The sequence below is a fragment of the Megalobrama amblycephala genome, linkage group LG1, assembly GCF_018812025.1.
Source record: "Megalobrama amblycephala isolate DHTTF-2021 linkage group LG1, ASM1881202v1, whole genome shotgun sequence".
NCBI lineage: Eukaryota > Metazoa > Chordata > Actinopteri > Cypriniformes > Xenocyprididae > Megalobrama > Megalobrama amblycephala.
Window position 1 is genome coordinate 9,269,057 of NC_063044.1, and position 27,157 is coordinate 9,296,213.

Here is a 27,157-nt window from a genome sequence, read left to right on the forward strand (position 1 = left end):
TTAATTCTAAATGAATGAAAAGCCCCTGTTGGGAGTGTCCTCATACTGCCAAGGTAAAACACCTTAACTGGTGCCCTGAACTAGGGAAAAAAGGAGAAGTGGTCATCTGATGTACTCATAATCACAACTTAAGTGACGTGTGATCCTAAAATCACAACGTCAGCAGTGACGTGAGTACCAATCCCTACTTTACTTCGTGTCCTTTGATGGACAAAGTAAAAATCACTACATAACTAACACTGTTAAAGACTTAAGTAATGATGTATCAGCATTGAAATTGCAGTTGCATGATCAACGCAGCCGATCGCGCCAAACTCCATCACCAAACTCCATGCAGTCCAACAACATATGCTATGGCATGGAATGCACCATATGGACATTCACCAACCAGACACTCAGATGCTCGTTCTCCTTCACCTGACGGCTACAGAAGATCTCCCAGCCATCGTAGAGACCTTTGCAGATGACGAGACGACACGTACCAGCATAATGACAGAGTGAATTTTTCACCTCAACATAGGGAGAGGTTCCAGGATTGCTATTCACCAAAATATTCCACTGCAGTCTGCACTGACTACTATGAGGATGACACGCGGGGACAACGGAATGACACCATGTCTTACAACAGCCCGTCATTTCAACAATGCAGTCCAAGCCCTCATCACAAGCCTGTCACCTTTGAGGAGTACAAAGAACACCATTACAGACGTCAGCAGCACAGCCCGGATCTTCGGAGTGTTTCACGTGGCGTCTACCCAGATCATCACAGTTGGCATCAGGGAAACTTCCACTAGCTGATGCGGCGGGGCACACATCAGCTGTTTCACCACTAGCCCCAAAAGACACAGTACAGATGACAACCACAGACACCAGCCATCCAGAGACTGAACACTGTTCTACTACAGAAATGAAGGACACTTGTACAGCACACATCCGTGGCATTGTTGAAGGTACTGACATGCACATCATGATAGACATTGGTTCTAGCATTTCATTCATTATTGAAACTACCCGTATGGCAATTCCTTCATTGTGCAAAAGACCATTAAAGACTAATTTCATTCTGTCAAAGTCTGTAACTGGTCTGAATCTAGATACTCTGGGAACTGTGACTGTTAACCTAAGATTAGGTACATTGACATTACAACATGACATGCAGGTCATGAGAAATGTGAGTCAGGGTATCATACTTGGTTGGGATTTTCTCCAGAAGCACCAGGTAATCTTAAATGTTGGTAATGGACTATTTTGCCTTTATGATCAGACTTTACCGTTGTTAAACACATCGCAACTTGCTCCTGTACATTGCACAGCACAAATTACTGTGACTACTACAATTCTTCCTCAATGTGAGATGCACTGTACAGCTCAACTTATCCCATTTGCTGTTAATGCAGGTTTAGCAGATGGTTACAGTGGGTTGCTTGAGCCATATCCATCTAAGTTGGACGGTATTGCAGTTGCACATACACTTACATTAGCTGAAAATGGTCAAACTGTAGTGCGGGTCATGAATCCAACAAACAGCCCTTTTGTACTGCAACCAGGTATGCAACTAGGGGAGTTCACTCCTGTAAACCAAGATTATGTTGTTCAGCACTCAGATTCTGTATGTAATGTGTCCACCACTTCTACACAGGTGCCACCTCTTCCATTTGAGATTCAAAGCAGAAATCTGTCTAACACTCAGGTGAAAGAACTACACTCACTTTTGCATGAGTATTATGACGTGTTTAGTAAGAGCCCTACAGATTTTGGTAGAACGAATATAGTCACGCACAAAATCAATACTGACAATGCAACTCCCATTCAAAAACGAGTCTGTTCTCCTCAGATGCAACAGGTTATTCAGTCACATAGATGGCACCTGGCGCTTTTGCGTAGATTATATTATCTGTCACCATCAAGGATGCCCATCCTTTACCCAGAACAGATGACACCTTGGATGCACTTAGAGGTTCTTCTATATTCAGTACCATGGATCTTTCATCCGGATATTGGCAAGTGCAGCTTCACAAGGCTGACAAACCAAAAACAGCCTTTACTACTGGTCGTTCTTTATTTCAGTTTACAGTGACGCCAATGGGCCTTGTCAATGCTGCGCCCACCTTTCAACATTTGATGCAGATAGTGTTGCAGGGTCTCTCCTGGAAAACATGTCTTGTGTATTTAGACGATATCATTGTCTACAGCAAGAATTTTTCGGAGCACATTCAACATCTGAGGGAGGTCTTCCAGCATTTGAGAGCAGCAAACTTGAAGCTTAAACCAACTAAATGTTCTTTTGCCCATCAGCAAGTGACATTTCTGGGCCATGTTGTGTCTTCTGCCGGTCTTCAGCCTGATGAGAAAAACATTCAGAAAGTTAAGGAATGGCCTACTCCTGGAAATCCTACAGAAGTTAGAGCCTTCTTAGGCCTGTGTTCATATTACAGGCATTTCATTTGCTGCTTTGCTCAAATTTCACAGCCATTGCATGCTCTAACTCAGAAAGGGAAGTTGTTTGTTTGGACTGAGGTAGAACAGGAAGCTTTTAATTCTTTGCGACATGCACTTACTAATGCTCCAGTTCTTTGCTACCCAGAGTTTTTGCTCTTCACTGACGTTTCCAACACAGCAGTCACATTCTGACACCTACTGAAAAACGATGGCCAACATATGACAGGGAGTTGTGGGCTATTGTTTGGTCCATTCGTCACTTTTGTCCATATCTCATGGGTCATTCTTTTTGAATCATCACTGATCACAAGCCCTTGCTTAGTCTGAGGCGAATGGTTTTGGGTGGTGATCCAACGGGTCGCAGAGCACAGTGGGCTCTGGAGATTGACCTCTATGACTGGACCATTGAGTACCGACATGGTCATAAACACGCTAATGCTGATGCCATGTCTCGTCGACCTGACAGCGAGAACAACATTCCCAATGATTTGGAGATCAAGCCTGTGAATCTTGTTACTGCTTCGATGCAGACTGAGGAAGCCGAATCATATCCTACTACTGCACAACCTGTTTCTTCTGGTGCAGGCTCTGGGTTTGAGCCTTCAAATTCTGCTCCCTCTACCTTTTCCAGCGTCACTTGCCTGGGTATGGATAGTGGAGATATGCTACATGCTCAGAAGGCTGACCCTGTTTTGAGCGTTGTTTCTGAATGGGTGTTAAATAAGAAGAGACCTCCATATACAACGCTCAAAGGTGCTGCTAACAAATTCAGACATTTCTGGAAAGAGTTCCCAAGGCTTACCTTTCTGTCCTTTGTCGTAGAGTCAGATCACCACCAGGTGAACAGATTCTGCAGGTTGTAATTCCGCCTGCACTACAGCGTAACGTGTTTGAGACTTTACATGGTCATTCACTCTCTGGACATTTCAGTGCACAAAAGACACTGCAACGTGCTCTAGTGAGATGCTACTGGCCCTACATGTTGAGGGACATTACACATTGGTGTGCCCAGTGTCAAGCCTGTGAATCAAGGAGACCAAAAACACCTCACCAGCAGCCCCAATGCAAAATATAGTCACAAATATGCCTTTTGAAAAAGTTGCTGCTAATCTAACGGAGTTGCCCATTACACAGAAAGGGAATCGGTATGTTCTTGTAGTAATGGACTACTTCACCAAATACCTCAACCTCTATGCAGTTTCTGATCAACGTGCAACGACTGTCTACAAGTGTTTGTTTGAAGACTATGTGAGCCAACATGGTGTGCCCCAGAGTTTGCACACTGACTAAGGTCGACAGTTTGATTCTGATTTGGTGAAAGAACTGTGTTCCCTGCTTGGGATTCATAAAACACGGACATCCCCATATCATGCCATGTTGGATGGTATGGTAGAACATGCCAATAGATCCATAAAATATCAGCTTGCAAAATATCTTTATACCAAAGGTGGGGAATGGGATGACCACTTAAAGCAGGTTAAATCTGCTTAAAATACAAGTGTTCCGCTCATTACCCGCTAATGCGGCCACGCCCACGGAGCCAGCGTTATTCAGAGGCAAATTCAGAGGCAACACATGCATACATCATCTCATTCGTGTATTTATTGTCTTGAAAAGTGTTGATCTGTATGTTAAAGCCATGGTTAGCGACCCCTTTAGATTAGAAGACATGCCGTTAGTTCCTGGTTCCTATTCTTCTTTGGATGAATTTGTGGACTAGATGTGCACAGAGCGCCCTCCGGCTGCAAGTATGAATTGAAAACACAGAATCCAGCACTCATAGTGATGACAATAAATAGTGAATAAATATTACTTCTCTGTGTAGAAAATTGACATAAACATATGAGAATCCATCAGTATTTCTCCACATGTGCATGCTTTTAAGCTAAAAGCCTATATGAAATGCCACAGAGGTAACATAATTGTTCAGACACTTTGCATCACATAAATACATTAGGCTATATTTTAAAGCATAATACCATTATTTGAAATTGTAATAATATTTCACAGTATTGCTGTTTTTTCTGTATGTTTGATATACACCATCACAGAGGGTTTTTTCACAGCCTACCTGACTGAAAGGCCTCATTATTATGCAAGTCATTTCAGGTCATTATTATGTGATTCTTTTGTCTTCTCAGGTGAGAAAATTTCATTTTATGATTATAGTGACCAAAATGATCACGGTTATCACAGAATCCTGTTCAAAAAGTCCTAATGCTACACAATGAAATCAATTCACCAAGTTTTATGTAGAAAATGAGCAAATAACAAATAAAATTAGCATCAATATGTACTTTTTCTTTACATAAACATTAAAATAATAACATTAAAAATGATGGCCGGATTTTAAAGGAGTGTCTTGCAACATGTTATCTCTAAATCATTTTCAGCCTCTCAAATCAAGTCAAAAATGATAAATTACTGACATTTACAATGCACATTATCCTTTATTATTAATAGTATGCGGTCCATGCAGCTTTACAGGGGATGTAAATGAGACAATGAGATATAAATGAGCCCTTAAACCTTTTTTAAGTGCCTACCTTCAAATGGCCACAACTTCTCCAAATATTATCAGATTTCCATGTGTTACACATCGTTGGAAAGCTTGGAGACTACAATTTCAGAATCTGTGAATAACTCAAAATGCCCCAGAACCGACTTTTGTCCCTACTTTCCGTGACTGGTCACATCATTCTTATGTAATATTTTTGTAAATAAGTGAACACAAAAACACACTGGTGTAGAAGGCACAGTTATACCAAAAATGAAGGAAAGGTATAGTTATAAATACATATTTAAATAATATAATAAATATTTTATTAGTCTTGCTGTAGTAATTTTGTCATTGATCCTATGGCTTTCTCTTTCTCTAACATTCTCATTTTTACAAATTAATATGAAAAATTCATATTAAATTAATTTATTTCCAGTTAATGAAAGCAGGCTTTAAAAAACCTTAATAAATTTTTTTACAAAGAAATATGTTGAGGCCTTTTGGTTATCGAATTTATGCAGTCTAGATAGTATTTAGGATAGTTAGATACAGTTGTGTGTATTGTATTATATTATAAGCATGGTTTCTCTGCTTATCTTTAAATAACACTATTTTTAATTATATGTCCATGACCAATCACACCTGAGACAATTCTTATCTGACCTGCATTTCTGTTCAATTTGCTACTGTACACAGCTCTGGCCAGTAAATAATAGTGATGTCCGGTTCGCGAACAAATCGTTCTTTTTAACCGGTTCTTTTCAGTGAACCGGTTGAACCAGTTCACCAAATCGGTCTGAATCGTTCCAAACAGTTCGCATCTCCAGTTAGCAAAAAAAATCCACAAATTACTAAAGTTACTCACTTTTTGACGTGCCTGACACTACCTCTCGAAATAAACCAACATCCCGGAGTTATTCAGTTAGTCCAACAGTACACTGACTTAATCTGCTGTAAAGAGAGAACTGATGATGATGAGCACGAGCAGCGGAGCGGATGATATGAGTGCACATGCGCGGCTCACTCGAACGAACATACACGGCCTGTCACCGCTCTCGTTCTCGAGTCAAGAACCGGTTGCAACGGTTTTCGGATCATCAGTACACAACCGAGAACCGCTTCTTTCGGACATGTCCGATTTGAGAACCGGTGAGCTGATGATACTGCACATGCGTGTAATTTTACAAGAGAACGAAATGCACGTTAGTCAAGTTTAGTCATCGGACAGTGTGATAATATAATATAATACATAATATAATAATAAAATACATACTGAAAATATAACGTTTATTGTGCTTTTCCAAATACACCATAGCAGATTAATAGCATAAAATATTGTACATAATACTGTACATAATAAACAGTGTTGGGTACGTTTACTCAAAAAAAAGTAATCCACTACATATTACAAATTACTACATTAAAATTGTAATTTGATTACATTACTGATTACTGCACGTAAAAAGTAATCAGATTACTAATTACTTTACATTCAAGTTACTTTGAAACCTACAAAAATACGCAACAAACTGAAACTCGTAGTTCTTTCTGTAATTTCATATTGACTGAAAAATATTACAGAAGTATGAAAACAGCAACTTGACTTAAAAATATTCGTTAATCATCTATAGGTAGCTTATTCATTCAAATGCAATCATAACAGTCGCCTGAGGGCGCTCAACGACCACGTCATCTGTGAGTGTGAGATTCTAACAAACTAAAAATAACTTATAAATATATGAAATATAAATTAATGAATATATGAAATATTGTACACTGTTTATTTTTGTTTGCCGTTTTTTTTAATAGTATTTAATGATTATGAACACATATTAAGCATGACAAACCATTCAATCGATTAAACTACAAAGCTGGCAGGTATGTATGATTACAAAATAAAGTCATCAAGATTATTATTAATATTATTTTATAAAATAACATGTAGGATAAAAGTAGGCCTAGTTTTATCACGTGTTGAGCAGTTATAGTCTACATCAGCCTCCGAATTTACTCACTTCATTTCGTTCACTCTTTGCAGATATAGTGCACTCAGATGACATACACTATATAGGGATTAGTGAATCGGAGAACGAGTGAGCGATTTCGGACACAGCTTAAACATTCCTTGCTGTGTGTAGCATGTATGTGTGTGGTATCTTAACTGTGTTTATGTTTGTATGTAACTGCATTAAAGACAGGAAAAAAATGCTGAAAACATTTATAATAACATTTGAAAACAGTATTGTTCAGAAGTTACCTTCCCTCCCGATCCTGAACAAATCGCCCAAAAATCCAATCTAGCTTGTTTAGGAGGTTGGACCGCGCTCGTCTTGGGAGCGGGTATTCTTCTCCACGCGTTCTCCGGTGATTCATAATGACGCATCCGCGCCAAACGTGATTTCTTTAGAAATGCACTTTACCTAATTTTTTTTTCTTGTAACGCAAGTAACGTAATTTTATTGACATCAGTAACTGTAATCAAATTACATAAATTTAAAATGTAATGCGTTACACTACTGCGTTATCAGGAAAAGTAATTAGACTACAGTAACTACAGTAACGCGTTACTATGTAACGCGTTATACCCAACTCTGATAATAAACTACATGCCAACATGAACATAATATTTTGTACACAGATAATGTTCAGAAATAGTTCTACAAATTAATTTTTCTAAATTAATGTTATTTAAAAAGCAATACAGTAAAAGTTGTGCAGTTGTGCTTTCAAGTTATTTTTTTTTTTTAAAGTTTGGAAACAATTAGATTTATCAAACTAACATTTATTTGTTTCATAAATAATCCATGGACAGCTTATTTAATTTCTAAACAAGGTGATATAACGATAAAAAATTAGGTAATCAAACTACAGCGAGAGCAAACAAGCGACTCAATCTCGTTCTCGAGTAGAATCGGTTGCAACGGTTTTCGGATCATCAGTACACAACCGAGAACCGCTTCTTTCGGACGTGTCCGATTTGAGAACCGATGATACTGCACATGCGTGATTCAGCTTGTGATCTGAAGCTACAGTAACATCACATCACCGGTTAACTAGGACAACTGATGCTAGAGGACTCGAATAAGGGGCCAATCTGGCGAAACGTAAGTTTATTTAATTACAAATAAATCATAAGGTAAGAAGATCATGGTTTCTGTGCTGAATTTATTCACTTTATAACTGTAAAACTTTGTTTGCACATCACTGCCTGTATATGTGTTTGGATGCTTTAGATGCAAAACTAAATTTTAAGAAACGCTTCAGATATAATGTTTTAGTTGACTGATGTTATGGTTACTAACTTTATATAGATGAATCATTTCATCCCAGCCCGCGATAGACGACGTCATCGCGGAGACGTCATTACGTCGGAGCGTAAAAGAACCGGTGAACCGTTTTTTTCAACCGTTTTTTTTAATCGAACTGTCCGAAAGAACCGGTTCATGGAAAAGAACCGAACTTCCCATCACTAGTAAATAATTGGTTCATTATATATAGTTTGTAAAGCAATTTTTGAAGCATTCAACATCCAATTAGCTATGATGATGTGTTAAAAGAATAACGAGTCTCAAGACCACAATTCATATAAATAAATCTACCCATCTTCATTGAATTTGTCATTTTGGCTGTCAGTATGGGTAAGGAAATGTTTAAAACCTTGTATGAAACTTTGTATGAAAAAAAAATCTGGAAAGGTTCCTCATGGTTTTACTAAAAATGAAAAATATGTCCTTTTCAGAAGGGCACAGAACTTCACAATCAAAGGTGAGTTAAGCCACACTTAGTGATTTCTCTGATAAGTCTTTTCATGACCAAAACATACTACTTTTAGATGAGGTTTTATACTATATACGGCAAAGAGGACAGGGTGTTCTGGCCAAGGTTTTGGACTCAACAGAGGAGGCTAAACAGGTTTTTGATGAGTTCCACAGCAGTCCAATTGGTGCACACTGTGGTGTTCAGAAGACAACTGATGTCATCAGTAAAAGGTTTAATTGACCTGCCATGACCATTGATATTAAAACCTTGGTGAGTGCAATTAATTGACATTCATATCTTAATACTTTCCTTGCTCAATCAAACTGAAATGAAACAACAAAATGTTTCAGGTTATGCACTGTGCATCATGCCAAAAAACAAACAAACAAACAAACAAACAAACAAACAAAAATCTGAAATTAAGGACAAAGCTGAATATACCCGTATTGAGGTAAGCTGTGTGGTTGTGTAAGGAAGAATATTATCACTTTAAAAAAGTAATAATGCATCTTGAGTATGTGGCTTTTTGTCAGGTGGCTGAGCTATGGCACATTGTTGGCATGGATTTAGTGGGAAAACTCACACCAACTAAAGATGGCTACCAGTACCTTTTTGTAATGGTAAACTATTTCACAAAGTGGTGTGAGGCTTTTCCACTAAAGACTGAGAGCTGAGGAGGTAACAGCCTGCATTGTCTGCATTTTACAGATTTGGTGCCCCAAAAAGGCTTTTGACTGATCAAGGGACAGAATTTGTGAACAAGGTGGGAAATACAATGCTGGTGACTGATCTGATGACTGTGACAGTACATCCCCCTCCGGTGAGGTGCTTCCTCGTGCCGTAATGGAAAATCCAAAGGGGAGGGCTGGAGGGGTTCCTGGATGTGGACGGAGTGGAGGTGAGATGGGAGAAACACGGTAGTTAGCAGGAAGTTCCAGATGGTATGTCACAGGATTGATCTGTTTGACAATTCTGAATGGACCAACATACCTGGGGATTAGCTTCCTGCAGAGTAGCCACAACTTCAGGTCTTTGGTGGATAGCCAGACTCTCTGTCCAGGCTGATAGTTGGGTTGGGGACACCTCTGTCGATCAGCTTGGATCCGTTGAGCCCAAATGGCCCTTTGCAGTCTCACGTGAGTGCGTCTGATCCAATCGTCCACCGCGGACACCGTAGAGGATTCGTCCGACCAAGGGAATAATGGAGGCTATTAGCCTAAGACATTGGAAGGGAGTGAGTCCAGTTGAGGAGTGACCTACGTCATAGTTTCTTTCCGCAGTGTTCAGTTTGCGTGAGAAGAATGCACATGGGTACAGCTTTCCATGAGTACCATGACGTTGGGACAAGACTGCACCAATGCCACAGTCAGATGCATCAACTTCCACAATGAATGGAAGATTGGGATCCAGAAGTTTTAAAGTGGGGGCTGTAGTGAAGCTGGTCTTGAGTTTTTCAAAGGCTTCCTAAGCATTGTCATTCCATGTTAACTTAGAGGGTTTGTCCTTCAGCAGGGATGTCAAGGGAGTGGAGATAAGGCTGTAATTGCGGATAAAGCATCTATAAAAATAAGCAAAGCCCAGAAAACTTTGCAACTCCTTCATTGTGTGGGGTCTTGGCCATTCGGTGACAGCTTGGATCTTTGAGTTGTCCATCTCAACACCTTGGTGACTGATGATATACTCCAAGAATGTGGTTTTGGTTGTGTGGAATTCACATTTTTCTGCTTTTACCTATAGCTGGTGCTCTTGTAGACAAAACAGGACCATCTTGACATCCCTGCTATGCTGGGTCCAGTCGTTGGAGTAGATGAGTATATCATCAATGTAGGCTATGACACACTTGTTTAGGAGGTCTCTGAAAACTTTTTTGATAAAGGATTGGAATACTGCTGGTGAGTTAGCCAGGCCATATGGAATAACCTGATATTCGTAGTGCCCCCTGGTGGTGATGAATGCGGTTTTCCACTCGTCACCCTCTTGAATGCGAATGAGGTTGTATGCACTTCTCAGGTCCAGCTTGATATAGATGCGGGCCTCACAAAGCTGTTCAAGAGCAGAGGGGACTAAAGGGAGTGGATATCTGTACTTGACAGGGACAGTGTTAAGACCCCTGTAATCGATACATGGGCGGAGACCTCCATCTTTTTTCTCAACGAAGAAGAAACCAGCTGCTGCGGGGGAAGTGGAAGGGCAAATATGAGATATATATATGAGAGTGCTTCTTCAATATCTTTCTCCATTGCCAGGGTTTCAGGTCTGGATAAGGGATAAGCTTTGCTCTTAGGTGGTGCCATGTTGGGTAGCAACTCTATCGCACAATCCAAAGGACAGTGAGGTGGTAGCTGAGTTGCCTTGACTTTACTGAAGGCCTCTGAAAACTCTGAATATTCCTTGGGTATAGTGGTGGATGTATGGTTTTCTGGACTTTCAATTCTGGTGGTGAGACATGGCATGGTAACAGAAACCTGTAGACAGTTAGCCATACAATAATTTGACCGTTGTGTGAGTTCACCCTGGTGCCAGGAAATGAAGGGATCATGGACAGCCAACCATGGATGGCCCAAGATGAGAGTGTTTTTGGGGGAGTTGATGACATACAAGGAGATTGTCTCGATGTGAAACAGACCAATTCGGAGAGTTAAAGTAACAGTCTGGTGAGTGACGCCTGTGCCGATGGGTGCATTATTTACAGCAGTTACATTGATTGCAGGGATACAAGGTACTGTGGTTATCTGGAGTCCCTGCACAAGATCTTGATGAATCAGGTTGAGTGCAACCCCTGAGTCGACTAACGCTGAAACATTTTTAGAGTCACTTTTAGAAGTAAGCTCAATGAGCAGTGAAAAACTGTGTGACCGGGGAGGTGTAAGGGTTTCATTACTGACACTTGTCTTGGGAGTATGGAAGTCTTCTCTCTTTGTTAAGGCAAGCAGAGTTTTGGTTGTCCTTTCCTCCACAATAGCAACATAGTCCTTTCATTTTGCGACGTTCCCTTTCCTCAGTAGAAATCCGTGTGTAAGAAATCTGCATGGGTTCTGGCATGTCAGGGCATGTCAGGACTTGTCCTTGGGTAGACGCTGGTGAATTGGAGCTACTTCCTGAGCTTGGAGAGTTTCGTAGCAAGTTATCAACTCTTATTGCCAAAGAAATGAAATCAGTGAGATTAGAGTCAACACCCTTACATGCAAGTTCTGCCTGCAGGTTGTGATTGAGTCCCTCTCTAAACACAGTCTTTAGTGCAACATCATTCCATCCACTTTGAGTGGCTGGCATTCTAAATTCTACAGCATAGTCAGCTGCTGAGCGAGAGCCTTGGCGTAGATGGAGCAGTTGAACAGAAATATCCTTACCCCTCTCAGGATATTCAAATACCTCATGTAATTGTGAGATAAAGTAATCAAATGAGGTTTGCAGTTGTTGGTCTCTCTCCCAAACCGCTGATGCCCAGTCTAACGCTCTCCTAGTTAACAGCGTCATCAAGAAGCACAAGCACACTTCTTTGAGTCTTGGTGGAATGATTCAGGTTGACATGAAAAATAGATTCTGCATTGTAGAAAAAATCCTCTACATTTCTCATGATAGCCATCAGATTTGTCTGGAAGAGCAAATCTTACCGGGGTAGCTTGAGGAGATGGAAGAGAGCGGATATACTGAGTTAAATTCTCATTAGCAGCACTCAGATGACTCAGTTGTTCCTGGTAGCCCTTCAGGATTTCAGTCTGGTAAGCATAAGCTGCTTAGAGTTGAGAAACTTCCCCTGGATCCATTGGTGGCAAAGTATTCTGTGAGGGACTCGAAATGGAGGAAAGATGGAATCCAAATACTAGAAGTTTAATAAATATCAGCAAACACATCCAATACAAAAGGCAGAGACGTAGTCGATAAGGCAGGCAGAATAAACAGTGACAAGTAATCAGTCCAATCAGGTAACCACAGCAAAAACGATAATCAAAAGGCAAAAATCCAATAAAGCAAACACAATGGTCAGTGACAAGAAGGCAAGGAAGCAGGCAATGAGAAACTTTTGCTAAGGCAGTGATAAACTGGCAATATTTCGCAAATCACCAGTGGAAATGCATGTCTATTTATATAGGAGTGAGACAGGAGGTAACAAACGAGCAAGAGTCCATGTTAGTATTCAGGAGAGGGCTCCGTCTGGTGGCTGTATGAATGAGTACCAGCCTCATCCATTACACTTGTTACCCTGCCCTATACACACATTTCCCTGCAGCATGTACCATTACCACTTACTGTGCCCTTTTCCATGCCCATCACTCATGTCATAATCCATTCTTGGAACACAGTGTTCTGTTCTTTTTAATCAAACACGTGCTGGCCTACCATCTTCAAGATCCATTTCTGCTGCCTACCTTGCATCTCAGCCTCCCTCCAGTCATGCCACCCAGTATGCTCCACCTTTACCTGGCCTTGCAACTCAGCCTACCTCCAATCCTGTCACCCAGTCGGTGATACAGCATTCCCCCCAAATACCTTGTTCTTCAGAGATGTTTTAGTACATCTCCTACATGTAAATAACATAAATAACGTAAATAACATTTATTTGTTATTTACGTAAGATTTTTTTTCCCTCTATCTCTCTGTAGTGGTGCAAGACATATGGACAAGGAAAATGGGTGGGAAAGTTTGCAGTAAAGTGGGCCCATACAAGCTCTTTACCTGGGAATTGGAACCCCTCAAACCTGGGGTGAAAATTGAAAGTGAGGTTTGTGCTGCAGTTAATGTGATTGATTAGATTCTGTAGTTCATCGTAACATTGCTTTTAGAATAGACCATATTCTGTTAAATATTCTGTAGGCAAACAGTTCTACCTTGCAAGTCTGTAATCATTATTTTTTTCCCCACAGGTCATTAATGCTTACCTGACCTGCATTGTGAGAGATTATTCAGGCAGGGCATTTTATCATGGATTCCTTTCAAGCCACAGATATTTGGAAGGAGAAGTCCTGTTTAATGAAATGGGTAAAAATCCTGATGCTATAAAGAACTTTCATGTTCTTAGATAATTTGGTGATCTGTTTTTGGAATGCTACATTTATACCTGTATGCTGTAGATGGATCCAGAGGCATATGATGTATTGGTGGGGTCAGTAAATGAGAATTACCATATTGACATACAGGGAGGGAATACAGGCCCACGTATACAGGTCCACTTTGAGCAATGAGTAAGATCGTGTGGGTGTTTGAATCCAGATTGCGATATTTTAATAGTTAATCATTTAATTTTATTGTGCTACGTTTTTGTGCTGAATTCGTATTGTTTCGTAGGCTATTGAGAGAATAAAAACAGAAATCCTTAATTTCCTTACAAAAATCTAACCAATTTGAACTGGAACTCAAGTATACATTTGAAACAGCATATTTTTGCTGTCACAATCCCACACATTCTATTATTATACAGGTGCTGGTCGTATAATTAGAATATCATCAAGAAAGTTGATTTATTTCACTAATTCCATTCAAAAAGTGAAACTTTTATTATATTCATTCATTGCACACATACTGATAAATTTCAAATGTTTATTTCTTTTAATTTTGATTATTATTACTGACAACTAAGAAAAATCCCAAATTCAGTATCTCAGAAAATTACTTAAGACTAATACAAAGAAAGGATTTTTAGAAATCTTGGCCAAGTGAAAAGTATGAACATGAAAAGTATGTGCATGTACAGCACTCAATACTTAGTTGGGGCTCCTTTTGCCTGAATTACTGCAGCAATGTGGCATGGCATGGAGTCGATAGGTCTGTGGCACTGCTCAGGTGTTATGAGAGCCCAGGTTGCTCTGATAGTGGCCTTCAGCTCTTCTGCGTTGTTGGGTCTGGCATAATCGCATCTTCCTCTTCACAATACCCCATAGATTTCCTATGAGGTTAAGGTCAGGCAAGTTTGCTGGCCAATTAAGAACAGGGATACCATGGTCCTTAAATCAGGTACTGGTAGCTTTGGCACTGTGTGCAGGTGCCAAGTCCTGTTGGAAAATGAAATCTGCATCTCCATAAAGTTGGTCAGCAGCAGGAAGCATTCTTGGTATACAGCTGCGTTGACATTGGACCTCAGAAAACACAGTGGACCAACACCACCAGATGACATGGCACCCCAAACCATCACTGACTGTGGAAACTTTACACTGGACCTCAAGCAACATTGACTGTGTGCCTCTCCTCTCTTTCTCGACCCTGATTTCCAAAGGAAATGCAAAATTTACTTTCATCAGAGAACATAACTTTGGACCACTCAGCAGCAGTCCAGTCCTTTTTGTCTTTAGCCCAGGCGAGACGCTTCTGACGCTGTCTGTTGTTCAAGAGTGGCTTGACACAAGGAATGCGACAGCTGAAACCCATGTCTTGCATACGTCTGTGCGTAGTGGTTCTTGAAGCACTGACTCCAGCTGCAGTCCACTCTTTGTTAATCTTTGTTAGTCTTATAGGCTAAATGAACCAAAACTCAGCGGCTGCTTGCCTCACAGACATGAGAAATATATCTATAGAACGCTTGAAATGTCTACTTTTATACAACATAATTCTAAATGAAAAGAAGTAGGATACTCTCTGATTATGTAATCCGAATGAAACTTTTTACCGGCACAAACGAAGCACAAACAAACGAGACTATTTTGAGCGAATTTTGAGCATGTGGGGGACACCGGTTTTAAGCAATTTGAATGTAAAAACATTTTTCGTTAGGCCTACTCTATATTTAAGATTATGTCATTGTTGCTTTTTTAAAACAGCACAAACTGAGCACAAACGAACAGCACCATTTTGGAATGATTTAAGAAGACATGGGGTGGAAATGATTTTGTTTTTATTTTATTTTTTATTTTTTAAGTATCAAAGTTATCATTTAGGGATTCTTTTAACGCCACAAATTGAGCACAAATGAAAATGCCAGATTAGATTACATGGGGTGGAGATTGGGTTTTTTCATAATTTTTTTAAAAAAGGTAATCAATTACAGGGATTCTTTTAACGGCACAAATCAAGCACAAACGAACAATACTGGTTTGGAGCAATTTGGATGGCATGGGGTGGAGAGTTACATAACTCTTCATAAAACACTTTTTCATTATATTTAAGCACAAACCGAGCACAAACGATACCAGTTTGGAGCAATTTGGACTGTATGGGATGGAGCGTGACGTCACGTCACCCGAATTATATTTGTTATATCTGTGGAAGGAAAAAAGTTACAGTGTTTGTTTTTACGGCACAAACCAGCACAAATCGAGCACAAACGAACGGCACCAGTTTGAAGCGATTTAGACAAAGTGGGGTGGAGAGTGACATCACAGCTCCCGAATTATATTTATTATATCTGTGGAAGGAAAACAGTTACAGTGTTTGTTTTAATGGCACAAACCAGCACAAATCGAGCACAAACGAATGGCACCGGTTTGAAGCGATTTGAATGACATGGGGTGGAGAATGTCATCACACGACCAAAAAAATAATGTTTAATATCTCAAACACCAAACCAGCACAAACATTATGTTTTGCGGCACAAATCAGCACAAACATAGCACAAATGAATGACATAGTTTTGGAGATTATTTCGCTTTATGGGATGCCAACTTCATAGAGGTTCTGACCTGAGGTGAGAACACGGGAGGAGACCGGCTCGACACAAAGGCTATAGAATCCTCAAATGTGTTGGGTGTTGCCCGCAGCTCTACAATTGTCTGTCAGCGAGGCACCACAAGCCAGCACCCAGGAGGATGTAACACCTCTCGTGGAGTGAGCATGCAACCTGAGTGGGCAGGGCACGCCTTAAGCTTGGTAAGCCAAGGCGATGGCGTCCACTATCCAGTGAGCCATCCTCTGCTTGGAGACAGCCTTTCCCTTCTGCTGGCCTCCGTAACAAACAGACAAAGAGCTGGTCTGAGGTCCTGAAGCTTTGAGTTCTGTCTATGTACAGTCGTAAAGCGCAAATTGGACAGGGCAAAGCCAGGGCTGGGTCTGCCACCTCCGGGGGCAGCCCTTGCAGGCTCACTACCTGGTCCCTGAAGGGAGAAGTAGGAACCTTGGGCACATAACCAGGCTGGGGTCTCAGTACCACGAGGCTGTCACCCGGCCCGAACTCTAGGTACGATTCGTCGACCAAAAATGCCTGCAGGTCCCCTACCCTCTTGATGGAGGCCAATGCAACCAGCAGCAAAGTCTTCAGAGACAGAAGTCTGCAGACTGGAAGGGCTCAAAGGGGGCATTCTGGAGTGCTCAAAGCACCAGAGCAAGGTCCCAAGAGGGTATGGAGGGGGGTTGAGGAGGATTTAATCGTCTTGCCGCCCTAAGGAACCTGACGACAAGGTCTTGCTTACTAACAGACTTGCCATTGATGTGGTCGTGGAATGCAGAAATTGCGGCAGCATGAACTTTGAGGGTGGAGGGGGACAGCCTACACTCCAGCCCTTGCTGCAAGAATGAAAGCACGACTCTGATCGAATAACTTCGGGGGTCTTCTTGGTGAGAAGAGCACAACTCGATGAACAGTTTCCACTTCAAGGCATAAGCACATCTCGTAGACGGTGCACGTGCTGAAGTGATGGAGTTAAGTACCTTGGGGGGTAAGTCACCTCTGCGTCCTGTCCAGGGACCAGACATGGAGTTTCCAGAGGTCTGGACGCGGGTGCCAATGAATGCCCCGTCTCTGCGAAAGAAGGTCTTTCCTCAGAGGAATGCGCCAGGGAGGGGATGACATGAGGAGCGAGAGTTCCAGGAACCAGGTCCGGTTGGGACAAAAGGGCACAACTAGCAGGACCTGCTCCTCGTCCTCCCTGACTTCGCACAAGCTCTGTGCAAGTAGCCTCACTGGGGGAAACACATATTTGCGAAGGCCCCGGGGCCAGCTGTGTGCCAGTGCATCTGCATCTGCATCTGGGAGTGGAGTCGCCACTCTCCCAGCAGCACAGCTCGTGAGAACTCGTCGGCCACATGGTTGAGCATACCAGGAATATGAATGGCATGAAGCAACCTTAGATGCTTCTGACTCCAAAGGAGGAGATGGCGGGCGAGTTGCGACATGTGCCAGGAGCGTAGACCACCTTGACGGTTGATGTACGCAACAGTCGCTGTGTTGTCCTTGCGGACCAGCACATACTTGCCCCGTAATGGACCTTTCAGGCAGCTCAGGGAAAGGCATACTGCTAGCAACTCGAGGCAGTTGATGTGCCAATGCATGCCTGTTGTACGTGGCACCCCAGCCGGTGGCAGAGGCACCTGTGAACACCACAGCATGCGGGGACACTTGCTCTAAATATTTCACTGAATTGGATTGGACTGGACCCTTTACAGTGTAACTACACTGTTTTTTTTACACTGTCAGAATGTTATGGATCAGTGGACTATTAGGGGCTTCATGGTGAGTTTGTTCAGTTCTTATAGTTGTATATTTATTTGTTTGGTGGTCTGACAAAGACACCGATTTTACCTACTGTGTTTAATTTATCTTAAAATGGTTTACATCAGCTAAAGGTTTTTTTTTTTTTTTTTTTAAATTATTATGTTGTCTGTCATTGTTTATCTTTGTTGATTCTTGATGTTTTGGTCTTTGTATTATTATTATTATATATTCTTTTCTTTTTTATATATATATGTGTGAAGGGGAGTTCCCTTTCAGTCGGTCACGTTCGACGTACGTCAGTAGTGACCGACGAATCGGGATATCGCTTAGAGAGCCCTATCAGCTTCGTGTAAACTAAAACAAGCCAATGGAATTGGCGTGCGATATTTGCATAATGCGCACCGCCCCCGACAGGTGTATATAAATAGGAAGCAGATGCAATCGCACTCTGTCTTTCGCTTCGGAGCCATTCAGTGGTGTCCTGTTTAAGAAGACTGTTTGTGTGAACTAAACTGCCTCGAAGAGGATTCACAGCAAGCCGTGTGTGCCGGTGTAACGGTGCTACAGCGAGGTCGCGAGCTCCCGAGGATCCGAGCTATAGCTCTCAACTGCTGTTTTCACAGCACACGCCTAGAGTGAAAGTGTGTGTGTTGCGATTTGGGCCGGTTCCTCGGTGTGTCCAGGGAGTGGTGTACCTGGCACATCGCGTCACTCCCTGTGTGCTTCGGCACGAGCGAGTTGACTGTTTTCCCCTTCTAAAAGAGCTTTACAGACGAACCCTGACAGTATGTCATTTCGTCTGTGCGTTAATGGGTGCGGTCGTTCCCTGGTCCCTGCTGATGGGCACAATCGTTGCATCTCGTGTTTGGGCATTCAGCACGCTGAAGCAGCTTTTGTGAATGGTTCATGTTCCCATTGCGGGAACATGACTATCGCGGTGCTGAGGTCGAGACTCTCCTTCCTGAAGTCTCAGGAAGCGGGGGCCCCCTCCCCTGTGCCCTGTTCGACCGTTTTTTCCGGCCCGGGCCGGGATGACGGTTCGGCGGTGTATAGGAAGGGTGACCTGAGGCTTACGGTCAGGGCTTCCCCGCCGAGCGGAAACGCTCCTCGGGCCCCTGCCGCCTCATCAGCACCGCAACCCATCGTGCCACCGTTGGTTTCCGCTGGGCCCTCTACGGACTGTCCAGCCGTTACCTTTGGTGTGCCGGCGGCGGATCGGATGTCGACCGCTGCATCGGAAGGTGAGCCTGAGTCCTCGGGGGAGGAAGATCCGGACGCGCTGCCGCCCGGGACGGTAGCGTGGCCCGAGTCGGATCCCGAGCTCACGGCTGTGCTCTCCCGGGCCGCCTTGTGCGTCGGGCTTGAGTGGAACCCTCCACCCTGTCCCGGCCCATCTCGGTTGGACGATTGGTACTTGGGGGGGGGGTCGCGCTGGTCAAATCCAGCGTCCCGCCCCAATGCCTTTCTTCCCGGAAGTACACGATGAGGTGACCAGGTCTTGGCAAGCTCCGTATGGGGCTCGTACAGGGCCTGGTCCCTCGTCCGCCTTCACCTCCCTGGACGGCGGGGAAGCCAGGGGGTACGCGAAGCTCCCGCCAGTCGAGCGGTCTGTTGCGATGCAGTTGTGTCCAACGGCCGCTGGCGGGCGCAGTGAGCCGCGTCTCCCGTCCCAGGCCTGTGAATTCTCAGCCGGTCTGACTGAGAAAGCTTACAGTGCCTGTGGGCAGGCTGCCTCTGCCCTGCACGCGATGGCCCTTTTGCAGGTCTATCAGGCAAAAGCGCTGTCGCAGATGCCCCAGGAAGGTCCTGACCAACAGCTGCTTGGGGAGCTGCGCGCTGCCACTGACCTTGCCCTCCGGGCAACGAAGGTGACAGCGCGTTCTGTTGGCCAGGCGATGTCTACTCTGGTAGTCCAGCAACGCCACCTCTGGCTGACCTTGGCAGACATGAGGGAGACCGACAAACATCGGTTCCTGGATTCCCCCGTGTCTCCGGTCGGCCTTTTCGGCAAAGCGGTGGAGAGCTGTGCCCAACAGTTCTCCGCTGCACAGAAGCAGGCTGAGGCTATCAGACATGTCATGCCACGGCGGTCCGCTGCTGCCTCCACCCAGCCGCCCGTGGCTCAGCCTCAGCCCGCTCGTCGCCGAGGGCGCCCGCCTGCGTCTTCCTCCGCCCCTGCTAAGTCGGCAAAGCAGCAGCCTACACCAGCCAAACAGCAGGGTGCCGGTCGCGGACGTGGTGCGGAAGGTTCCTGCCCTTCGGGAGAGTATTCCATCTGCTCTCCCACCCCCGGAGGAGGGCCGGGGGGATTTTGTGGCGTCTGTCCATCTACCGCCGCTGGCTCTCCGGAGTCCAGCGGTACCCACTTTGCCACAAAAAGAGCAGTTTCCTCAAACTCCAGGTCACAAGAGGGCGCGTTTGCCAGTGTGCCAGGCCCCGCCTCGCCACTCGCAACCCCCTCCCATTTCGCCAGTAGGCGACAGTGTGGTGGCGCAGACCGCGTCCCGTGCGCCGTCTCCCATTCGCACTGCTGCCTCGCAGAGTCCGACCTCACTCCGGGCCGCTCCCATGCCATCCGAGTCGGGTCCCTCTCTGCCTTGCTGCCCCACCCCCGGTGCGTCTGTGGTGCCTTTGGTCCCGCTGGCTCGGAGTCTGGAGGCGTGGAGCACGCTTCCCAGCCCGTCCCGCTGGCTCATTCGCACTATCAGACTCGGCTATGCGATTCAGTTCGCCCGGCGTCCCCCGGTTTTCAGGGGTGTCCACTTCACTCAGGTGTCGTTGGACAGTGCACCTGTTCTCCGGGCGGAGATTGCTGTCCTCCTGGCGAAGGATGCAATCGAGCCGGTCCCTCCAGCCGATATGAAGTCGGGGTTCTACAGCCCCTACTTCATTGTACCAAAGAAGGGTGGTGGGCTACGGCCAATCCTGGATCTGCGCGTCCTGAACCGGTATCTTCACAAGATGCCGTTCAAGATGCTCACGCAGAAACGCATTTTCGAATGCGTCCGTCCCCGGGATTGGTTTGCAGCAATAGACCTGAAGGACGCGTACTTTCATGTCTCGATTCTGCCTCGACACAGACCCTTCCTCCGGTTTGCGTTCGAGGGTCGGGCATATCAGTACAAAGTCCTACCCTTCGGGCTGGCCCTGTCACCCCGCGTCTTTACGAAGGTTGCGGAGGCGGCCATTGTTCCCCTCAAGGAACAGGGCGTTCGTATTCTCAACTATCTCGACGACTGGCTGATCCTGGCCAGCTCGCGAGAGCAGTTGTGCGAACACAGGGACATGGTTTTAGCTCACCTCAGCCGGTTGGGTCTTCGGGTCAACTGGGACAAGAGCAAACTCGCCCCCGGGCAGAGGATCTCTTATCTCGGTCTCGAGCTAGACTCGGTTGCACGGACTGCGCGTCTCACCGAGGCGCGCGTCCAGTCGGTGTTGAACTGCCTGAGTTCGCTCAAGCGCAGGACAGCGGTTCCACTGAAAGATTTTCAGAGGCTCCTGGGGCATATGGCATCTGCAGCCGCGGTCACGCCGCTCGGATTGCTTCATATGAGACCGCTTCAACACTGGCTCCGCGGCCGGGTCCCGAGATGGGCGTGGCAGTGCGGCACGCTCCGTGTCCCCGTGACACCGAGCTGCCGTCGCACCCTTGTCCGGTGGTCGGACCCTTCGTTCCTGCGGGCCGGAGTACCCCTCGAACAAGTGTCCAGGCACAATGTGGTCTCCACAGATGCCTCTGCCACGGGATGGGGGGCCACGTACAACGGGCATGCAGTGGCAGGTCTTTGGACGGGGCCTCAGCTGCATTGGCATATCAATTGCCTCGAGTTGCTAGCGGTACGTCTTGCGCTGGCCCGCTTCAAGAAGCTGTTGTCAGGCAAGCACGTTCTAGTCCGCTCAGACAGCACTGTGGCCGTTGCGTACATCAACCGTCAAGGTGGTCTACGCTCCCGTCGCATGTCGCAACTCGCCCGCCATCTCTTGTTGTGGAGTCAGAAGTATCTGAGGTCCCTTCGGGCCACTCATGTCCCAGGTGTGCTCAACCGTGCAGCCGACGAGCTGTCACGGCAGCCTCCACTTGCGGGCGAGTGGCGGCTCCACCCCCAGGCGGTCCAGCTGATTTGGCAGCGTTTCGGCGAGGCCCAGGTAGACCTGTTTGCCTCCCCGGAAACTGCCCACTGCCAGTGGTTTTATTCCCTGACCGGCGGCACGCTCGGCACGGATGCCCTGGCACACAGCTGGCCCCCGGGTCTGCGCAAATATGCGTTTCCCCCAGTCAGCCTTCTCGCACAACTCCTGTGCAAGGTCAGGGAGGACGGGGAGCAGGTTCTGTTAGTGGCTCCGTATTGGCCCACTCGGACCTGGTTCTCAGACCTCATTCTCCTCGCGACAGCCCCTCCCTGGCCGATTCCTCTGAGGAAGGACCTCCTGACTCAGAGACGGGGCACCCTGTGGCACCCGCGTCCCGACCTATGGAACCTCCACGTGTGGTCCCTGGACGGGATGCGGAGGTTCTGAGTGATCTCCCGCAAGCGGTTGTAGACACCATCACTTCCGCTAGAGCTCCTTCCACTAGGAGTCTCTATGCGTTGAAGTGGAACCTGTTCGTCGAATGGTGCGCCTCTCGCCGAGAGGACCCCCGATCATGTTCGGTCGGATCCGTGCTTTCCTTCCTGCAAGAAGGGTTGGAGCGAAGGCTGTCTCCCTCCACCCTGAAGGTGTATGTTGCCGCTATCGCCGCACATCACCACGCAGTTGAGGGTAAGTCCCTGGGGAAACACGATCTGATCGTCAGATTCCTGAGGGGAGCGAGGAGATTAAATCCTCCTCGCCCTTCCTCCGTACCCTCTTGGGATTTGACCCTGGTTCTCACAGCTCTCCGGGGTCATCCCTTTGAGCCTTTGCAATCAGTCGACCTGAAACTATTGTCTCTTAAGACGGTTCTTCTGGTTGCATTGGCTTCCCTGAAGAGGGTAGGGGATCTGCATGCATTTTCGGTCGACGAAACGTGCCTAGAATTCGGGCCCGGTGATTGAGACCCCGGCCTGGATACGTGCCCAAGGTTCCTACCACTCCCTTCAGAGATCAGGTAGTGAACCTGCAAGCGCTGCCCTCGGAGGAGGCAGACCCAGCCCTAGCTTTGCTCTGTCCCGTCCGCGCTCTGCGCGTTTACGTGGATAGAACGCGAAGCTTCAGGACCTCAGATCAGCTCTTCATCTGTTACGGAGGCCAGCAGAGGGGAAAGGCTGTCTCCAAGCAGAGGATGGCCCACTGGATAGTGGATGCCATCGCCTTGGCGTATGAATCCCAGGGCGTGCCTTGCCCGCTCGGGTTGAGAGCCCACTCCACCAGAGGGGTGGCCTCTTCCTGGGCGCTGGCTCATGGCGCCTCGCTGACAGATATTTGTAGAGCTGCGGGCTGGGCGACACCTAACACGTTCGCTAGGTTTTATAGCCTACGTGTAGAGCCAGTATCTTCACGTGTACTCGCATCCACTAGTCGGTAGACGTGTTGTACCTGCTCTAAGTGTCGGCTTGCAATGCCATTCCCGCCACTGGCCGGATACGTGCATACTTCACTCCAGTCGAGTTCCCCGCTTGGCGAACCCTGTCGAGTTCCTCCGCCTCCCCCTTCGGCTCGGACATTGCGGAGTGTCTGATGCCAGGCCTACATCCGTCGCTGATGCTGTCTGTTGGCTGGGGCCCATATGTCGTGACCCCTCTACGTGAGCAGTCCCATATGTGTAATTGTCCACGGTTTAAAACTCCCTACGGGCCGAGTCCGTGTCTTTCCCTTAGCAGAGCCAGCTCTGCTGTCACCTGTCAGATGAGTCTCCCCCTAACCAGGTGGAGCCATCCCAGGGACTCCATATGCGTACTGCCCCCGGGCCAGTCCATATGTGTATTCCCACGTAAACTCCTCCCCCATTGGGTAGGTAGTGGTCTCCGCAGCGTCCCTTCGGGTTCGCTTCCCCAGTGTGTCTAGTTTACTTAGTGGGTAGTGGTTAGACAGCAGTAGACTCTCTCGGTGTAAGCTCGCCCCCTTCACCGCCAGCCGGTGCTATGGGCGGCTGAGCTTGCGCTGGGCACTGGAAGGGGTTTCGTAACTGTGGCGCTTTAGTTGGGATCCCAATTCGTCGGTCACTACTGACTTACGTCGAACGTGACCGACTGAAAGGGAACGTCTCGGGTACGTATGTAACCCTCGTTCCCTGAAGGAGGGAACGGAGACGTACGTCCCGTCGCCACAGTTTCTGTACCCTCGCTGTAGCGCGGACACCAGTTGTCTCCTCAGCGAAAAACAGAGTGCGATTGCATCTGCTTCCTATTTATATACACCTGTCGGGGGCGGTGCGCATTATGCAAATATCGCACGCCAATTCCATTGGCTTGTTTTAGTTTACACGAAGCTGATAGGGCTCTCTAAGCGATATCCCGATTCGTCGGTCACTACTGACGTACGTCTCCGTTCCCTCCTTCAGGGAACGAGGGTTACATACGTAACCGAGACGTTTTGTTTGTTCTATTTCATGTTAAAATTCAATAAAGAGATTGATGGAAAAAAAAATGGTTTACATCGTTCAAATCACAAGAATCTCAGCTTTTCAAAGATATGTGACATGTCGAGCCATAGGTTTTTTGTGTTTTTATAATTTACGATTAACCCTATACATACACAGTTGCCCACCGGCGGTACGCTGTACACTGAAAAAAAAGACAAATTTTTTTTCAGTTCTCCCTTCTGTCTACAGAAAAAGTATCAAATAAATCAGCAGTGATATACAAGAGGGGGGAATGAAAAAAAGTTTTTTGTCTGAACTTCAAGAAACTACTTCAATGATAGTATATGAAAAACCTGAAAAAGCATAATTTCTTGTTTTCTGTATGCCAGAACTGAATGTGTATGCAGTCATTTAAAAGAAAGCCTTGCATTTATCATGTGTGAAAGCCTTGTGAAGTTGTAAAGAATCGAAGTGGTTGGATTTGTTTGGGCAAGACTCATCTCCTAGATGCTAGAGGTCTCTAAATAAGTGTGTACTCACACTAGGTACTCTGAACCATGCCCAAGCGCATTTGACACTCATAGCCTGGGTCATTTGACAGGTGTGAGTGCTCCGTTCCGTGCCCTAGCATGGTTCGTTTAGCCAGCCCTGGCCTGCTTGGAAGAGGTGTTCATGAAGAAAATTTAAAGCATCTATTTTTGGATTGTACTAGGCTAAATGGTTTGTTTCAGATTTTAAAGTGATGGCTTAGAACACTTGGAGAAGATAAATATATTTATGTTGCCACAGATTGAGAGATGTTCTCTAGCTCACTTGAAAGACTGTTGCACAAGTCAAGAAAGAGACAATCAAATTAATATAAATATAAAAAAACAAATCATTAAGATGTTCATAATGTGGTGTGTTTTGAAACTTTGGCCATGTTTAGCATGAGAATGCAACTATTTAACAGGATAATGAAATAACATTAGACCCCCCTCCCCCCTTTAAGAAGGAGAGGATGTAGTATCCTGGAGTTACCACTAGATGTCAGTTTTGTATTAAAAGTGTTGTGTTCTTACCAGGAGTGTTAGTTGAAAGCGAGAGGAATGGGGTATCTGTGTTTGTTTCTGTAACTGTTGCAAACAGAAAGTGAAGTGTTAGTTCACAGTGAGGCTTAGTTTACTCAAACATGAAAATTCTGTCATTAATTACTCACCCTCATGTTGTTACAACCCCATAAGACTTTTGTTCATCTTCAGAACACAAATTAAGATATTTTTACAGAAACCCATGAGGTTTTTTTTATCCACCATAGAAATAAATTTAATTACCATCATTCAAGGTCCAGAAAAGTAGTTAAGATGTTAAAATAGTCAACGTGACTACAGTGATTCAACCTTAAAGGGGCTCTATGTAGGAATGAAATAGATACTTCAGTCCAAATTCAAAATATTGTTTGCCTAAACTATAACACTGATTGACCAAAAGATATCAAACCAACTGTAAATTATTCAGAATAATGCACAAGGCTGGTTTTTCAGACAATGAATCTGGTATTTTATATACCATAAGGCATCTTTACACAGAAAAAGCGGCACAGAAACCAACTTTGAAGCGGCATAAAATCACAAAAATGTGCATTTACACAGACTGTTTAATGCTCCTCTGAAACGGCATAAATGCATTTACATAGGAATTAAAATCGCGGGAAACAATGCTTTGAACATAAGTATTTCAAAACTAACAGTTTTAACAAAATTAATTTAAAAATAATTAAATAATAAACAATGAAATATAACTCGAAATAAAAAAAATACGAAAATGTAAAGTAGTAAACTGCGTGCTATATCTCACGCTTTGATGTTTGTCATAATAAAAATTGAATGATGCAACAAAAAATTATACATTATTACACCGGGTAGTTCACAACAGGATTAAAAGAGGTCGAACATTTTTTTTTTTTCCAAAGAGACAGAAACAACAAATGATGCTAGCATTTGCGTGTATCAGGCAGCAGCAGATCACCAGACAGACCGTCGAGTGTGGGTGAAATATCGTCCTCAAGGAGATTTTTGGAATATAATATAACAGTACACAATCACAGTGACGCCGATTGTGTTAAGCATTTACCTTATCTGAGAGAAATGTAGCAGCGCGTTGATCTGACAGTCTCTTAATAGGAAGATTACAAACGGCGAAAGCCAATTGATGACACGACGATTCTCTGCTGTTATTTTGGTGGTTTGCTTCACGATGTGAGTACAGGACTCTTTTACTTCAGTGCCCCTTGTTGGAAGACATTATTTTTATTATTTGTCCTAAGTTATATGTTTAGTCTCCTGCTTCTTGAATCTCGCGCCGCCTGAGTTGACTGGAATGCTTTTGGTTGTCATGACAATGACGTAGTTTAGAGCGGCTATATTTCGCGTTCATTTACACTGAACCAGAACAGTATCCGACTCGCTTTTGATACTAGGGGCTGAGGTGGGTCAGACCCGGCGTATTTTAGGTCTTCTTTAACACGGCATTGCGTCTTTACACTGAATTCTGAGCAGTTACAGACCCGCTTCAGAACAGCCATAAATCGGCTGTGTAAAGATGCCTATACTGAACACAT

General features: G+C 45.0%; 2 protein-coding genes across 2 annotated transcripts in view; one reads left to right on the forward strand and one right to left on the reverse strand.

Annotated features, from left to right (window-relative positions):
- Nucleotides 1–25,752, reverse strand: part of LOC125243187 (5-hydroxytryptamine receptor 3A-like) — a 77,798-nt gene extending 52,046 nt beyond the window's left edge. Inside the window, exon 1 of the mRNA XM_048152633.1 lies at nucleotides 25,620–25,752. The gene's annotated coding sequence lies outside the window, so the exon portion shown is untranslated. The remainder of the gene's footprint in view (nucleotides 1–25,619) is intronic.
- LOC125280859 (gastrula zinc finger protein XlCGF57.1-like) overlaps nucleotides 1–27,157 on the forward strand; it is a 1,316,469-nt gene that overhangs the window by 676,713 nt on the left and 612,599 nt on the right. The gene's annotated exons all lie outside the window — the stretch shown is intronic.